General features: G+C 37.9%; 1 long non-coding RNA gene across 2 annotated transcripts; it reads right to left on the reverse strand.

Annotated features, from left to right (window-relative positions):
- Nucleotides 1–1,821: 1,821 nt before the first annotated feature.
- On the reverse strand, nucleotides 1,822–8,066 carry LOC308664984. 2 transcript variants are annotated; one of them, XR_014025793.1, is made up of 4 exons: nucleotides 7,924–8,066; nucleotides 5,966–6,060; nucleotides 3,136–3,353; nucleotides 1,822–2,958 (listed from the first exon to the last, which is right to left on the reverse strand). It is a non-coding gene; the product is annotated as an uncharacterized lncRNA (long non-coding RNA). The 2 variants fall into 2 exon arrangements; XR_014025794.1 differs by having other exon boundaries at nucleotides 1,822–3,353.
- Nucleotides 8,067–19,165: the final 11,099 nt, after the last annotated feature.

The raw sequence follows: 19,165 nt of genomic DNA on the forward strand, positions 1-19,165 counted from the left end.
AGCCAGAGAGCAACGAGAACTTGTGGGAGGTGGAGTTCCATCTTGTGGGTCTTCTGGGCTCTGATGGAGTCATCTGAGCGACACAAAAAGTTGTGCCAAAGCTTTTATGTGTTTTACAAAAGTTGCCAAATTAAGGTGGGATTAAGGTTCCCTTCATCCAGGATTTGGGAAAGCCGTTGCTTTAGACTGAAGCATGGATCGGAAAGCCTTGACAAAAGTTAATCAAAGAGGTGTGGGGGGGGTGGGGAGGCAGAAAGAAAGTAACACGTATAACTCTTTATTAAAAGAGCAGCTTTTAGGGAGGCCCATAGCTGTGAACTTGAATAACAGGTTGAACTTTAAATTTGTTCATTAACAGGATTTGCCCCTCACTGAGAATGTTATTAGTTCCTCTAAAAGTCCCAGGGACAAAATGCAAAACCACAGTGAAAGCGTCTGGCAAAAAGTTAAACGCCTCCTAATTCTGCTCATGGTCTTGTGAACAAGTAAAGAAACAGATGGGGGGGAGTGATGAGGGGACAGGTTCTGGGGTAAGGGCTCACCTCGTCTGGAAGGGCCTCCCTGTTGAAATCTCATCTACATTCAAAAGTTGCCCAAGAGACTTGACACAGAAAGAACCACCGGGCTCCTTCCAAAACAGGTTAGCTCTTTCCCAGTGTCAGACAGAGATATGGTATATGTAAGTAGAGGGACAAAATCTGACTCAGGAATGTAGCTTCTTCTTTTGATGGTGGTAGGTGGACTCTGCAGAGAAAGATTGAAAGAGGGAATGTTCCCACTCCAAACATTCCTTTCGGATCCCCCATCTTACAGCCATTTGACAGAAACGGAACAAAGGGTTTTGGGATTCGCCCTTTAGTTTACCCCCAACCCTGCTCAGTAAACCTTTCAATCCTCTTCAAAAGTTGAAGTTCCCACAAGCCAACCACAATCTCCATCTTAACACGAGTGATGTCATTTTCATGAAAGTCGCATTTCAAATCCTGAATACCAGAAGGGAAATGACATAGCTTATGCTTATAGATTGTGTATTTTATCACAAGCACACACCATACAGTTGTAGAGCTCTCCTTATGATACACTGAGGTATGTGTATTTCTCAATACAAAGATAACATACAGAGAGCAAACATGGCTGCTGTTAGGGAATGTATTTTGGGAATGAAGATATTTTGGGAGCATCAGGATATTTTCCTTTCTGGAGTAGCTTTTAGGGGTCGTTAATTAAGGCTGTAATTGGGAGTAGAATGTTGTATTTTTGTTTTGCTTAGGGAAAGGGTTTACTGTATTTTAATGCTATATTTTACACTTTTAATTACTCTTAACTGCCTCATGCCTTCAAGATGGAGTGCACCATAAAATCAGTGCAATGCTATAACTCCACTAACTTTAGCTATTATTTATTATTTATTACAGAAATATCTGTACTGCTCTTCCGCAGAAATTCCCAAGGCAGCTTGTATTTACCCCCCACAAAAAATGCAAACACAAACTACAAATCAAAACAACCAATATATATATATATATATATATATATATATATATATATATATATATATATATATATATATATATATATATATATATATATATATATATATATATATATATATATATATATATATATATATATATATATATATATATATATATATATATATATATATATATATATAAGCTATCAGAAATTTTAAAAGCTAAATAAAAAAATAATAATAAAGAATCCGGAAAGCTAAAAGGCATGGAGAAATTAAAATAAAATAATATGCTTTATCCAATACTGGAAAAGCTACAAAGAAGGGACCACACAGACCTTCCCAAGGATAGAATTTTACTAACCACCAGCCTCCATTGGCCAAGCTTTCAGGCAACAACGTTTCACTGACAATTTTGTGAGCAATCGAAGAACAGAGCAAGCAGTATGTATGCACTGTGTGACCAATGAGGTTGTGCAGGATTTGCATCTAATATTTTTAAATGAGACGTAGATAGGTTGATCATCAAATCTGTAAAAGATGCTCAAGGATCAGTCCTTCTTATTTTTTTTTGGGGGGGGGAGAGAAAGCTGCATGGCACGGTGCGGGTCCTCCTAGCAAATGCTCCAGTGATTGAGAAGATCACGCTGCATTCTCTCAGGGTTTTGTTTTTTTAATGACATCATCTTTTCTCCTTTATGTTTTCCTTTTTTCCACAGCAGGAGAAGCCCTGTCTTATTCCTCCCTTTAAAGTCCTGAGTGAAACACGGTGTCAGATCTCTGATCTCATCTGCATGTTTGTATGGTAAACTGGGCCACTTTCAGCTTTTCTTTCTTTTTCTCTCTCCTGTGCCGCATCACACAAACAGTCAATAAAACACGGGAGATGCAAAATAAAACAAACTCCAGAGAAAGCTGGTGACTTTGTACTGATACGTTTGCCTGTGAACTCAGAACTGGCTTTATTCAGTGATTCCCTTCTTGGCGTGTGTAGGTGTGCGTGTGCGTGCGTGCGTGTATCTGTCTTGTCATTTGCACCCTCCCGGGAACATACAAGCAGGTCACAATTAAATATACACATTTGGGTGTTGTTAGCAAGATGTCACCCTTGCATTCCATTCAGCGGGCAGCCGGGATGGATTATCAAGTCTCTCGTACTTTATTGAGCTTCAAGGAGAATTCAAACACCCCGTTGATATTCAGTTGGTTTCTTGTGGCAGCGTCCTTTTGCCATGGTCTTCTTTTGCAACGTATTATACTTCACTTTCGTCTTCTGTTTGTTACTCTTTACAAATAAAAGCAGTCATTCAACTTCCTGGGAATCTTTTCTTTCCTCATAAATAATTTTATTTTATTTTCCAAAGCAGCACAACTGGGAAGGGAGGGGCATATAAAAGTGCCCCCAGATGAGAGGAAAGACAGCAGGATTTGGCGGTAGTCCTGGGTATCGCTGTTTTTAACCAGAGTATACAACTTGAAAGCAACTGGCAAATATAAAGAGATATAAACTCAGTTAATATCTAGAACTGGGCATAAGAGAGGAACATTTTTAATTGGCTTGCTACCAAATTCCAGTCTAAAGGGAACAAAGTGTAACATACAATCTTTGACGAAAAAAGCACCATCCATTAATTCCCAAAGATGGTGGGTGAGATTTGTACCTTGCACCGATTTTCCATGTTACATCAGTTCACAAAGCCCATGGGGCTTCTGCTGGCATTCCATGACTTATTTTTAGTACGGGGACATTTCAGATTCAATGTTATGTTTTTTTGAACTCCACTGTTTGGATGAATCCGGATTCTCCCTTGCCATGGTGAACCCGAACCACTTCCTGGATCTGGGAAAATCCCTATTGATCTGGGTTGAATGCAACAACCTGTTAACAGAGGAGGAATGTCCGGAGTTAGGCAACCACACTGTAGTGCAGAGGTGCCCAACTTTGGCCACTTTAAGACTCGTGGACTTCAACTCCCAGAATTCCCCAGCCAGCCCTGGAGAATTCTGGGAATTGAAATCCACAGGTCTTAAAGCCACCAAGTTTGGAGAACCCTGCTGTAGTGCATAAACAAGACACTAAAAGAGAGAAGAGGCCTTTTTGTTGGGAAAATTGGAAGTGCAGGAGGAATTCTGGGCCAGATCATGTGGAGACTGACTCGTTGGTGCCTCAGCATGGGAATATTATCTTGTCGTCGGCAGCCAAACTCCTCCCCTTCTGGAGACCATGCTCTGCGGGGGGGGGGGGAGGGAGAGTGGAGAAGAAGAATCTGGATGATCCTTGAATATGGAAGCCGGAGGGGAATTTACATATGCAAGAGATCAGAGAGTGGAGTGAGGAGAGAAAGGCTGAATTATTTATTTAGAAGAGTCTGAATCATCTCTCCTTCTTTGCTCCAAAGGGAGGAGAAATGAAATTGCTCACTCACAATGTAAAAAGATTTTTTTTAAAAAAAGAGAGTAATTACAGAAAGGAATTTTAATACAGCAGCAATTAAATCAATTAACTCCCATCAACTAACTTTTCTTACATTCAGGCTTCTTCAGCAACTTTCAGAAAGAAGTTGGCCTTAAACAGCCTTACATGGACATCAAGTCACATCAGCCAGCCTTGTGGATGCGATGGAAAGGAAGACAAAATGGCTGGCAGAGGCTATTTTGCTTTCCATCTACAGCAGATACCACAAGGCCGAGCATACTTGTATCCTATGCTTTGCTTCCCGAGGACTGGAACAATAAGCCAAATTCTAAAAACTGTACACTGGCAAACAATTTTGAACAAAATGTTTCATTTCTGCTGCTGATAAAGAGGAAGGAGATGCTATGATCAGCACTAAAACGCTAAACTAGCAAAACAGGCTGTAATTTTTAACAGGTGTAGCCTTTTTGCTTTTGTTGGAGCTTTAGTAATTTATTTTAAAAAGCCGAAATAAATTGGGCGCTAGGTGTAATTACAGTTCCAACTGTACCGAGAAAAATCACAATACATTTTAATACATTTTGAAATATATTTTAGAATGTTAACAATGCACTGCCAGCTACTAAACAGAAGACCAGGGTATTGGGTTTTTTAATGATCGTTTTTTTTTAAAAATGTTAAGTTTGGATCTAGCAAGTCCTTGGAGGAATGTAATGTTAAGTGCATCTGCACTAGCAATTTAAATGATAGTTTTCATTGTCATGGGTTTCCTTGGAGGAAACAAGGAGTTGCGGTTTTTTAAGAAGGCTGAGAATTATTTGTTAAAACCCTTAGCAGATGTACAGACCTTGTTTCCCAGGATGATACAATAGCATCTCCTTTACACATCATGTCAGTGTGACATCTTATAATTATGGCATATCCAAATTATCTGAATTTCAGATGGTTATTTTTTTCAGATGTACCAAAAACCCTCTACAGTTTCCTGTAATTTTTTTTAAACAAAAGCAAGACAGAAAAGACGTATAGGAACTTTATAGCCTCCCAAATTAAATCAAATTCTGTTTAATTCCATTTCTTTCCTTGAGAAGCAGAAAAATGTTAAGACCCGAAAGCTATGCTTTAAAATTCCAGTGGATAGGTTTTGTATTAAACACGGGGAAGATCTTTTTAATCACATCTATATTCAGTCATGCAACAAAACTATAGAAGGAAGAAGAGAGAAAATTTAGAAAAAGGGGAAAAATAATATTCACTTTTAAGGGGCAAATTTGGGCATATGGCTGCCTCCTCCTATTTAATTCCCTCCCTCCCAGTAAGATTGCAAATCCCATCATTCCCAGACATCATTGGCTTTGGTACAAGGTTGGTAAAGGCAGCTGCAGATATGCCTAGGATTGTCATAACTGGATGATCGGGATTCTATAATTTTTGACAAGTCCAAGGCCATGTGAATTTGAGCATTAGATATTTTCACAAGAGATTTTTCTGAGGAAAATTAAAAGCGTTATCTTCCTTTTGCTCCTTTCCTGGAAAACAGGTCCTTGTGCAGGCTAGCTGATATTTTCCTTTTATAAGAGCAGTAGTACATTTGGTTGTTCTGAGGATAGACAGAGTGCTAGCCTAGGTCTTAACATTATTTTGTTAGGAAGGAAGGAAGGAAGGAAGGAAGGAAGGAAGGAAGGAAGGAAGGAAGGAAGGAAGGAAGGAAGGAAGGAAGGAAGGAAGGAAGGAAGGAAGGAAGGAAGGAAGGAAAAAGAGTGTTGACAAAATTTTCTTTTATATCCCCAAAAGAATTTAATAATATCTGCAGTTTTGCTAATTTTACTTGCTAAATGTGTATTTCCACTAATTAATGTAACAAGACAAAATAAGTGAATCCTCTCTCCCCTTCATTTATTCACATTTGCTCAGGTATACATTTATGCTAAGTTTGCAAACACTTTATCTGTATTAGCATTTAGGTGCAAGCAGGTAATATAAAAACTATGCTGATACAAAATGTCAGTGAATTAGTTTGAAGATGAAATTGAGGCAAGATATATTTCACGTGATGTGTGTGTCATGCAACGAACCTTTGAAATATACATCTGTGTTTACTACAAAAGTGATGTTTTTTCTCTCTTCTTCTGACAGAGGGAATTTCGGAAACTTCACTCAGATGTCCTGGCTAAAGGAAATACATTTTATTATGCTTGTACAAAAATTGTGCAAAAAGGTTTATTTGCGTTTTCACTATGGCAGATTTTATGAGTGCAGAATTCTAGGTAAACTGTATATATAGTTCCTTTAACCTTAAGGGCATTTTCCAAAAAAGAAGAAAGAAGAAAAATTCCTGAAACCAATGCCCTGGAGTTCTTGCATTTTAGAGAAGGATAATTTCTCATTAGCACAGCATGAATAATCAGAAGTGGAATTATGTGTTTTGGCAATTCATACTCATAACTGCAGTCTTTTGACTGAAGTAAATGTTAACACTAACCTCAACAAGAGTTTGCCTGAATAAAAAATGAAGATAAGCGCTGATGGTATGCTCTGAATTATCTTTACGAGTTCAGGCATTTTTATATTTAGATACTATTTTAATGGGGTATATTCTCATTTAGTCATATGTAGATGTCTATGGAGATTTTCAGTCATCCAGGTCATGGTTATCCCAAAACTTTATTTTTTCTTAAAGAAGCTTGAAGCTTCTTGGATGAAAAGCAAAATGTCTTCAAGGAAAAGCAAAGTCCAGTTCAAAAGTCCAGACTTTCGAAAAAGCACCCTTGGATTTAGATTAATTATTCCAATTTTAGTCAGACCAGCCAGTCACATGATATGAAGTCTTTCTTTGTATCACCCTCAATAATAACACTCAATCCAAGGCTAGATTGATACAATACTGTAATGGCAAACTATGATTTGTTGAATAAGCCACAACTGATTGAATCTATCCCTTGTGTTAAACCATAAACCAGATTTATAATCCAAAAAGGTTTGGTTCATGCCTTCTGAACCATAATCCAGTTTGTTTGATTTTGGATAAGTAAACTGTGTGAGCCTACCATTCTCTCACAAGTGACCCTTGCAACAGATTTGATTAGGTGTGTTGTGGAAGAAAGAGGTACAAGCTTCAATTAAAAAAAAAACAAGGATGTGTTAATTAAGAGAAGCTGTTACGTGTTTCAATAGTGATAACTTAAATCTGATTTCTACAGGAAAGAAATCTTGCACACGTATTCTTTTTTCCCCATAATACAAGACCACTATCATTTCAGCTCTTTGCAAGACTGCCAAAGAGAAACCTGATTTATTTATTCATCTCAAACTTTCAAACACTTTAGACAAAGCTTTCTAAATCCAAACACATCTAGCATATTCTTCTACTATAAATATGGTGAACTAAGTTTACCTGAAAATTTGTGTATAATTTATACACAAGTATATAGTTATATATAGGTATTATACATGTGAATTTGTGTATAATTTGAAGCAATATACTGTGTTGTATCTATTTAAGAAAATCATTGATTTCTCATCAAGTCTTTGGAGATAAAAAAATCGTGCATTTAATTAAAAATATTAATTCTTCTGTATTAATAGCATATCGCTAAATATATTAGTTTATGTACAAAATATTTTTACTTTATATGATAAAAGAATTAATTTCAGATGAAGTACATCTTGTGGCTTTTCATTTTACCATTAGATTACATGTATGGGTTTTATTAAATTGTTTGTATTTGACATGAACTAGCATCCTTAGGTGTACTTTTAAAAAATATTACTTATAAAGAAATAAGATCTGGAAAGAAACAAAAGCAATTCCTTTCTAAGTGTTTAAGGGGCTTACTAACCCACAATTAGCTCTGCTCGTTTGTTCCCTCTTTGATCATTAAATAAAGGAGGACTTAAAAATTGAAGAGTGGCGATAGTGGGAGGAATCTCATTCGAATCTGTCTCTTGCTAATTTGAGATAGTTACTATCCCGTACAATCCTGGCTATTTATAAATAATCCAGAATATTACTAAATCAGAGTTTCAGCCTTACCCGTTCAAAACTCAATCCTGTGTTTGCAAAAGGATGCAAATAGAGCGCCCTCCGGTGGCCATCGTCGGTAGCTGAGAGTTGCTCAATAGGTCCATCCAGTTACAGCAGGAACGTGGTTGATTTAACAAAAGACAAGCAAGAAAAGACACAGCCGGCATTCTACAAGAATGAACTGTGATATCCTTTTGATGGCTGTAATTTATTCTGCATAGTCCCCGGACTGAAACGATCAATTAGCAGCCTGAAATGCACTGTGAAGTAAATTGTCACACTCCCTATTACAGGATGGTTATCATATATTTATAAGGTGCATTTTCTGCAATCAGAGCCAACAAGGAGTGTTGAGTGATAAAAGCAGTTCTTGGGGAAAAGAGGAGGTGGGGGTGGATGGGAGAATCCTGGCATTGTAGAGGAAGATGAAATGTTTATGACAGTCTGATGTTGCACTTTCTTTCTATGGAGGTTGCATTTTACATTTAGGACTCAAAAAGAAAGTTAAAATGGCAGCCAAATTCTTGTCAGGAAGAAATTTAAGATATTTCAGTGGGGGAAATTCTTGATGAAGAAATCTGATTTTTGTTTGAGAAAGCACATACCTTTTTTTAAAAAAAAACTTTTGATGATCAATCTAATCTTTCCAAAGATTGTGTTGGCTATGGATGATGGGATTTGTAATCCAACATATCTGAAAGATATCAGTATGGAGAGGTGGGAAATTACTGCAGTTTTTGAATGTTGGCTTCCCCCTCCCCCAGTTTATAATACATGGATATCTACAGGTCAGTTAAACGAGCCAAGTGTTGGTCAAATTGCAAAGCACTCCTTTATTTGAACAATGCCGAGCAATAATAATGTTGATTAGAATAGCAACAATTTTCTGAAAGATTCTGTAGTCCAGTTCCTTCTAAAAGAATCCCAGAGCAACAGGCCAAAATCATACAAGTCCCTCCCTCTCCATAAAAACAGCAACAAACCTAGATCCTCACACACACACACACACACACACACACACGCTCCTGTCAGGTGTCCATGATTTTTTTTCTTCCAGAATTGTTGACTCCATAATTGTTCTTTTAAGTTTGATTCTTACTTCAAGTTGTGTTTAATGCAAATGGCCTGAAATTCAGAGACTCATATTTCCAGTTCTGTGTATCTAGAGGGGCTATGCGACTTTAGCAGCGGTGTACTTAACTTGTGGCCAGGAAGCCAATGTTTGAAATAGAAGCAACTTTCAAATCAATTGTATTTGGTCTGGTATTCAATGAAAACATTTACAAATTTCACTACATCCAAATAGGGAACCTGTGTCCTTCCAGATGTTGGTGCATTGTCCTTCAACAACTTTCACAAGTAGCGATAGAATGGATGCTTGGTTATTGTTCAGCTGGTTGTCAAGAGACACACGTTCCCCACCTCTGTGCTACTTAATTTATGGTGCATGAATGTATCTATCTATCTATCTATCTATCTATCTATCTATCTATCTATCTATCTATCTATCTATCTATCTATCTATCTATCTATCTAGTCTGCCTGACTTAAGGAACAAGATCCAGTCATTATTCAGATATGTGGCTTTGTTTTTTTTCCTACCATGCTCCACCTGCCATAGAGGCAATCCTAAATCTTCTGTGACCATAAAAGCAACAATAAATCTGTACGGGGGGGGGAAGTAATTGCTTTGAGGCTGGTATTTTATACAGTGGTACCAGTGTTTAAGGTGGCATTTTATACAGTGGTGCCAATATGTTTTGCCATGGTTTTCTTCAGAGGCTTTCCCCCGACCATTCAAAGTGCTTTGCTTGTGTGTCATGGTGCCCTATTTGTATGCTTTTGGCAATGCTTGCAGAAGAAAATTAGTTTCTATCTGTTTGCAGCTTCTTCCAAGTTTCCATTCCCTTTGCACCTATTGGGTATTTCAAGGTGTTTGTTTTAAATCACATCATTGCTATCTTTTATTACAGACTTTTCATTGGCATGGGGGAGGAGAGAGATTATCTCCCACATGTGAGGCCTTCATGTTTCTACAGCTATCTTTTAAAAATAAAAACCTAGAAAGCTAGGGCCCTCTGCTAGGAAGCATTAAATGCTTTTGTGGGATCACATACTGCAGCAGTTATTGGTCATAACTGGCTGGACATTTTAGCAATGTAGCTCTAACATAGCTGGAAGGCACCAAGCCAGGGAGAAATGCATCAAAAGAAAGTTATGATTACCTTGGACTTCAATGTGTAGAGTCAACCATCATAAATTAAGTATCTGGAGGATTGACTTGTATATATGTTATAATCACTTGACAACAATATTGTAGCATTTACATGTGTGGGTGAGATATTGAAAGTTGTAGATTGCTCATGGAGTTTCTATATCTTTCCAACATATTATTTTCACACCTTATACATGCAACAAAGTCAACTAATATTTACCTATAGAAGTAATAACATGCATATCAAAATTGCCTTAGGAAAGATGAACAAGGAATCCATGGAATAGACATATGAGAACTTCTGTGAAGATTCTCAGTCATCATAGTTGTTTCAAAGATGCTTTTTTTCAAAAGGCAACTGGTGTTTTTTTTCTTTTTCTAATGAAGCTTCTTGGATGAGAAGCGAAACATTTCCTTCTTCTTCAAGAGAGAGAGAGAGAGAAAAAAACCACAACAGTCCAGTTGCCTTTTGAAAAAAAGCGCGTTTGAGACAACATATGAGAACATATTCAGACTGATTCCTTGTTAAATAACACTGTGGGAATGGAATTGTATCCACAACGCAAAGAAAATCTGTTCTATTCCAAAATAACCTGTGGATCAATCATCATCTCCTCCTCCTCCTCCTTCTTGAATCACTAATATTCAGGGTGAACTGCCTCAAAATATGTAAATTCCATATAACCATTTAATTGTAGAACTGCCCTTAGTGAACTAAGTTAATGGCCACCTATCTTTTGATAGTTAACTACAAATTAATTGTATTCTGTATCTGCCTACTATATATTGCCAACTAATTTCTCTAGAGGATTCCAAGTTATAATATATTATGGATAAATATATGTGTTTATATTTAATCTGTTATCAAATACTACCTCATCCACTCTTTTTTTCAGAAAGTGAAAAAAGTCCAAACTTGTTAAATTATTGGGTTTATATTATACCTTGAGTATATCATCAGTGTTATTTGTTGAATGGGCAGAAGAGAAAGATATCCTTTCCGGTTTGTAGAAGCTTTGGTTATTTTTAATTAATTGCTTACTCGTATCCTGCCTATCCATCGGCAACTATGGGAAACAATTGAATGTGGCCTTTCCCCATTTCTCCCCAGAACCACCAGCTGACAAGGTAAACTGGGCTGAGAATGCAAAGTCATGCAGAGAACCTCAGTGACTGTAAATAGGCTAGAAGTCGAATCTCCCTCATCTTGATTTTGGTATCAACTTTCTACGGCCCTTCCATGCATAAGATGGAGGGGTCAACAAATTTCGGGATGCTTGTGGCTCACAAGTGTATTTTAATAACAACTTCTGAATAGAAGAGGAAGTCAAAACCAATTCAGTGAAAACTGGGCGTGCTCATGGCCCCATACCAGGGCAGAGTAGAATGGCAGATGGTGCAACATTTGTTCGTGCTTCTGAAGGACTAGTTACGTCAGTTGCAATATCCACTTGCTCACATTTCCATTTCTTGGTCCACCTAAGTATCTTATGAATCCAATTCTTTCATTTCCTTCCCCTGCTGTCTAAACGTTTTGAGGCCTGCCAGTTACAGAAAGCTTAGTGTGAAAATGAGTGAGTGGCCGGGGGCGGGGGATAGGAAGTAGGATAGGGCAAACATCACTTTCCTCATGTCTCAAAGCATGTACTGGTATCATCAAAAGCTCTGGGAAAGGACTTCTTAAAGGAATGTCGATTAACATATTCATGGATGCTGAAGGAACACGGAGAGGCTCTGAAACAATATCACTGTTTGTAGTAGGTATGGGTGTTCTTCAGGCAGTTGACCTGGGCATTCAAAAGACATTCCTGCAAAGTGGGCTCAACCTCCAGCCTCTTTGAATGCTGACACCAAATTGCCCACTTTCCTAAATGTTCTTCTAATGGACTCATCAAGAGACACTGCCTTGCTCCTCCTGCCCGACCCCTCCTCCCCCCACAGCAATCCTGCCCCCAATTCATTTTTCTCAACTCTGTAATCAAGAGCCCAATTTTGTCATTTGGAAGTACTAATTATCTAATCACGCCATGCTGCTGAAACACACTTGTCTGCCCAATTAGCTAGGACAATTATTAAAATTCAGAGGCCTAATTATGTCTCTATTTAATGCTGGCAAATCCTGCGCTGCAGCAGTAATTAAAATCCCTCTCTTTTGCCTCTGCCTTAAGGGCAGTGGCTGATCAGGGAACCTGTCAGAGGCGGTGCTCAAGCACAGCAGCCGAGCATACGGTGCAACATGACCCTACATTGTTAAGCTTGTCAACATATTAACCTGAATTCCCTTCAGCCCAAAAGACTCACATGGGAGAGGAGGAGGGGGGGGGAAGGGGGGGATAAACTGTGTATCATTTTATTTTAAAAAGTTCTGTTTAATTAATACCATAAGAAACCCGATGAAGTTTGAACCACGGAAGTCACAGGACTACTTCTCATTATAACTTCTGAGCAGTGCTTTACAGCTCTAGATTAAAAAGAAATTTCATTTTTATTTCCTTCTCCCTCCCCCATTTTTCTTTTTTCTTTCTCTTTCCTCTCCTTCCTTCCTTCTTGTTAATTGCTAAGAGAAAGCCAATGTAATCTGAATGTTGAAAGACACAGAGCCAGAGTCACAAAATGTGAAAATATGGATGTAACATTTTAAGAAGTTTATCAAAAGTTTAAATATCATCATATTAGGGTAATTCCCTTAGCTTTATAGCAGCTTCCAGATTAACTTGGAAGTCGTTATTAGACAAGGAGTCAGGCAAAATTAAATGGCAAAGCTCTCAGCTCTTCAGCCAACGTTTGATCTTAAAGGAAGTTCCCTCAGGGCCCATTTTAAGTCAGAATTTTTGAAAGGGTCACATTTCTGGGATGTCACAATGAACCTGGTCAGGAGAGGAAATACCAAGAGAACAGCCTTCAGGTGTGTGGGCATGTATCAGGTTGAGGTTTAGTTCCAGAGTCATCCTGGTACATGCCCTACATCTCGTCAATGGCCTTGCTGCTCTCAGCCTCTTTTGATGAAGTGCAAATCTGCCTTCTGACATGCTCTGTTGGTGTTGGCCTGTCAGCATGTTTTCTTCTTGTCAGCAGCAATTGACTGGTTAGGTTCACCCTTGGACAGTAATTGTAACAGCTCATTGACAAGCTAGTGACCCAGCCAGACCCGATAATGGAAAACTATTGATTTTTATGGGGCTCAGCATATCCAGAATGCTTGGCCCGTGTAATGTCATCAATTGCCTTGGAGTCTGATAGACGAGAGAATCAACTATCTTCTTCTTGGCCTGACAGTTTTCTGGCGAAAAACACAAACTGGACTTTATCCGCTTTCCTCAGAAATCAACTAGCAACAATAAGTTCTCAGTTAAACAATAAAGATAAAGACACACATTACTTTTTGCAAAGGGCAAGCAATGAAATTGAAGGTTTCTCCTGTGTTACCTTGGGCAAAACGTGAATATTTGTCAGAACATGCGTAAAAGAATGTTGGAAGAATCCATTTAGCATAGACATGGTACTGAAATTGTCTAGATGTGGTAAACTGGATTAACTTGAACAGGAACACTTGGCAAGACAAAATTTAGAGCCCATGAAGCTCCTTTTAACCGTAACAAATGGTCCAGTGCTGAAGCTTGCCTTATATTCATTGGAAATAATAATGACAATTCATCGGACATAACAATGGGTTTGATCTTACCTCCAGATAGGATTATTGTTGTGGGGAAAATAGGAGGAGGAAGGAGTATTATGTACATTTCCTGTCTTGCATTACTTACAAAATAATAAAGGTGGTATAAACACCAAATAAATAAATGATCTTGTTCACAAATGACTCCAAACAGAAACAATTTTTTCTTATGAAGGTTGTTGCTGTAATTATTTTTGTTATTTTAAAGTAACTATTTAGGTGAACAGCCATGTATAGTATATTAAAATACAGAAATTGTTAAGTGTCAACTTCATCGCCTCTTGATAATGTGCATCATCCAAGACTACACTACCATCTTCTGATTTTTTTTCCAGCCACATTAGCAGTTTATCACAGTAGGGAATATCAGATGTTTTTCTTATCTAGAGTCCATTCTGTGGACTTGAATAATCATGTTTTTGACCTTTGTGGCCCTTAGATCTCCATTAAGAACAAAAATAACTGTGGTAGTGAACTTCCATTAGATGGACTTGGGCAACTTTTATTCTTTAGCATGACAAACCATTGTGAGATAACCTGGGTATTCAGTCTTAACTTAATCCTTGCTGGATTCACATGGTGTAAATGGAACTGTGCAAAGAATATCTCCTCACATCTGGCATAAAGCCATTGTTGTTGGATCTGAAGCATGCCAATTGAACTAGAGTAGACATGTCAAACTTGTGATGTCACGTGACGTTGTGCGACGTATCGGAGCTTTTTCCCCATTGCCAGCAATGGAGTGGGCGCAGTTTTGTCATGACGCGTCCGGCCTGCGGGCCGGCAGTTTGACACCCTGAACTACAGAGTGAGCAACTCATAGCCTATAACTCGCCCGTGGCCCCAAACCCACTTTCTGACCATCAGAGTCTCCAAAGATGGTGCTTGTGAAGTTTAGCAGCCAATCATTTTGATTAGCAGCAGGATGACTTTTCAGGTTAAGAAAACAAAAAGTTGCAACCTCTGGTAGGGTTAATCCATATATTTTGTTTTAAAACAACCTCTACTAAAGCATTTTAAAAAGGCCAAAGAAATGTAGTGACACAGCTACAGCTTCTGGTGATGTCCTCTGCAACCCCCAGAGGCCCAAAACAGATTGACAAGGACCAACTCCTGACTGGAGGAAAGATGATCATTTGTGGCCTAAAAGATGGCCTACATATTCATCCTTAACAGTGCTGACTGCTTATAGCAGGGGTGTCAAACTGGTGGCCCGCTGGCCAAATGCGTCACGCACAGGCCACGCCCATCCCAGCTCCGCAAAGGCAAAAAACATCGCGATACATCAACACGATCAAGTTTGACACCCGTGGCTTATAGCAAGGGGGATGAATTTCAGATTTCTGTGATTCTATTTACTGTAACAGTAGTACTAGCACACTACTATTAACTCCATAATGAAGAAAGCTATGAATGGGCTGCTCCTATGATTTTTCATAAACACATCATAGTGAAAAGTGGAAATGCGAAAGATTTGATTCTCAAAAGTGCTTTACAATTCAGAAATAATGTCAGGGCTGAAAATTTGTGGTAACTGCTATTTGTGAAGCTTGAGGCAATGCACATGTAGTAGCAAAAGGGTTATTCAGAGGACAGATAGATCAGGCTTAAATTTAACCCATCTTTTGAGATTTGTTTTCTTGTTGTTTTTTTAATATGGCTGTAATTTCATTTTAGTAGCTGCCAAGATCTCAAAGTGTATTAGATTGACATCACAGTGTTCATACTCTATTTTATAAAACAACACCTTGAGCAAGTGGAATTGTAAAGCCAGCAATTTTTTTCACCCCTAATTAAATCATTTGCCATCTGCTCCATATTGCAAAGAAATTATCTTAGCCTGTAGGTATCTTAATTTATTTGCTTCTAGTGGTGATACTATGAGTTATCTGGCATGTTTCCAGAAAATAATCAGAAACTACCTTGAATTTTTTATGAATATTTTGGTGACATCTTAAACATTCATTTTTAAGTAGAACTTCACTGTTGGGCATTTATACCCATATTGAAGTGTTTTTATTTAAGGTTTCCCAGTAAGGACAGGATTAGGGGACATCATCAAGCTTAGTAGGAATCAAAACTTGTCCATGGCAAGGTAGTGGTAAGTAATATTCTACTTCCTTGGTTCTTCCTTGATTAACTATGTCAACTATTAATTCAGCTATGCCAGCAAAAAAATAACATGAGTATTCATAAAGAGCTGTCTTCCATGCAAGCACACAAATACTTATCAGCATGCAAGAAATACTGGCTATTCAATATTAAAATGGCAGTGAGCCTTTTTATTACTAATAGTGTTTCCAGCCAATATTTTCTAATAACTTTGAGCTGTATTAAATTTCAAGAATATAATTGTGGAAGTTTATGATCTATATAGCTGCTAAACTGAGGGATGAAGCAAATCAATACAGTAACAAGGTTGATTTTTTGTTGTTGGTTTTTTTTTGCTACTCAAGTTTTAATTGTGTTTCTTACAGCTTCTACAACCAAGCAGTTAAGTCTACATTTTACATGATGTTACTGGCTTTTTCATGGAAAAAGACATAAGAAAGGTAGTTCAAGTAAGTTCTGTTACGCTACATTATGTCAGCACAATCAGTTTAATCTTATCAGTTCATACATACATTGCTTTATCTGTCTTTCCTTTTCGCATTCCAGTCAGAATGAGCAGAAATGAAAATTGTAGGCTTTTTCCCCAGCATAAATAGAAGGCTAAACAAGCTGCATTGGGTTGAACTTCAGAGAACAATAATTTGTTTTTGTTAATTAAGAGATATAGCAACAATGCTAACAAGGGCAGTTACTTTAAATTTCTCAAACTTACACTTGTAACAAAACTCCAGAAAAACAATTCTCTCAAAATGTATTTTTACATCCTGTTTCTCTAATAAAATATCTTGCATCAGCAATAAAAACAGTAATTAGGTATCTGCTAGCTTTCTTTTATTTTAAAGCTTCTGAGTGTCAGATATTAACAATCAAGATCTTGTGAATGGCATCTCAGTAGTAATAGTAGTAGCTCTCTCTCTCTCTCTCTCTCTCTCTCTCTCTCTCTCTCGTAGACATGCGGAAAGCATGGTGCATGCTATACAATCTGTAATAAGATTCTGTACAATAATAGCAATAACAAATAGCACTTAGACTTATATATCACTTCACAGTGCCTTACAGCCTAAGCGGTTTACAGAGTCAGCCTATTGCCCCCAACAATCTGGGGCCTCATTTTACCAACCTCGGAAGGATGGAAGGCTGAGTCAACCTTGAGCCACTGAGAATCAAATTAGCCTGCAATACTGCATTCTAACCACTGCACCACCACGGCTTTTAATAGAATGTTCTGTATCCTTCCTGAACCACCATGAATTAGAAATATTTACAATGCGTTTTTCTAATGTTATATGATTCAGAAAAAATAATTCACCACTCCTAACTGCAAGCTGGATCAGCTACTAGAAATTATACATTGCTATAAGCACCTGGTAACCTCTTACAGACCCGGTTTTCTCATCATGTTCAACAAGGATAGTTAGGATATCATTGAAAAGGAACATGAATTGATCCAGTCAACTTTCTACTCTCCCTCCAGAGCAGGACTGAGCCCAAAATACAACTAGTCTTGCATAGAGTGAAACTATCTCAACCTCATCTGCCAATACTGGAAACCTCAGAAGCCAGTTAATTGTCCCATTCTGTCAGTTTAGCTCCCCAAGAAAAAAAAGCTGTAGAAATTACAATGTGGATGCTGCAAAATGGGCATTAGCTGTCTACTCTTCAAGTGACCTACACATTGTACAATTTAACTCAATTGTACCACATATCAATGATAATTATTAATATTGGGTCATACTATACAAGCAGGTTCAGTAGCTGGAGTCACTTGCTACATTTTATAAGCTAAAAGTTCAAGTAAATTCTTTTTCTAGTGAAGTAAGCAAATGCCAAATCCTTGCTTTTTTCCCCAAATCAGGACGAAAGTGCAGTAACGACAAGTAGATGAAAGATAGCAAGGCTTCAGGCAAGAAACCCAAGGGAAAAGTACAGCTCTAACCACAACCTACAGAACATGTAAGAAAATATGAACAACAAGGACACTGAGAAATAAGGCTGGTGGAAAGGATGGGCCTAGGAATAAATCTCTAGCTCTTGGAAGGAGTTCGAATTGAAATCCTTTCAAGTGAAGTTAGAGTCATCATTATATGATGTCAGCTCCAATCCCTATCGGTAATCAAATAATAAACTTCTAGATGCATATGTATGCAAAAAACTAGCCATTGCATTCATTAGCATTTCATTAAAAAAAGCATTAATTCCGTCCCTTTTCCATCTGAACAGCTAATCAGTACTATGTCTTGTTACTTCCCTTGGCTGCTACACATGTATAGAGAGGAAGTAAATGTCTCTCCATCTGAATGTGAGTTTCCTGACACCAAATCCATAAAAGGTGACAATAACTGCAAACATGTGTGATTGCTTAATCAACATTCTGCACTGGCAATTGGATTTCAACCAGATCAAGAGCTGTATTTATTTTATACCCTACAGCACTATATCAGAAGATAAGATTTATTTTTCTAAAATAAAACTGATATACATGATACATTTATATGGCTACTGATGTTTTAAGAAAACCGGTTTGTGGTTGTAGTGGCTAAGGCATCAGGCTAGAAGCTAGAAGACAGTGAGTTCTAGTTTTGGGGCCAGCCATTCTCTCTCAGCCCTAACAAGCAGGCAATGGGAAGCCACCTCTGAAATATTGCCATTAAACTGCAAGGTCATGTTCAAGCAGTCAACAGGAGTCAACAATGACTTGAAGACACATTCATGCACGCACCCACACCAACATACACACATCTTAGCATCAATTGCACATTTTTACTAGTTTCCTAATGCCTTAACTTCAGTTACATTTCTCTAAAAAATAAAGTTCATGTAAGTTAAGAATAAACTGGCATTTAATTATAAAATGGCACTTGACTTACCATAAAAAGTTGTTCTGTTCTCTGGAAAATGGATCTGACAGGAAAGAGCTAATTCTTCTAGTCAGAAGGCAGGGCTTAAACTTCCATATCCTGTGGAATAGCCCCACCCAATTCAGTGGCCTATTAACTTCATCTACAAGAATAACCATTTCAACAATTATATTAGCCAGTAACACCAAAGTGCAACAAAGAAAATGAATTATAAGAACCACACATTTATACTGCATACAGAGGACAGTTCTGCATGTTCTAACAAGCTTTTAGATTGGGTCCATCTTCTGGTAACCAAAATGGTGCCTCGTATTAACTGCTGTTCTCAGCCCCTGAAGAGGGAGCCAACAATGAAGATATATTAAAACAGATTAAAGCAGAACAAAGGTGCAA

This window comes from Vipera berus (genome assembly GCF_964194415.1).
Source record: "Vipera berus genome assembly, chromosome: 3".
Classification (NCBI taxonomy): Eukaryota; Metazoa; Chordata; class Lepidosauria; order Squamata; family Viperidae; genus Vipera; species Vipera berus.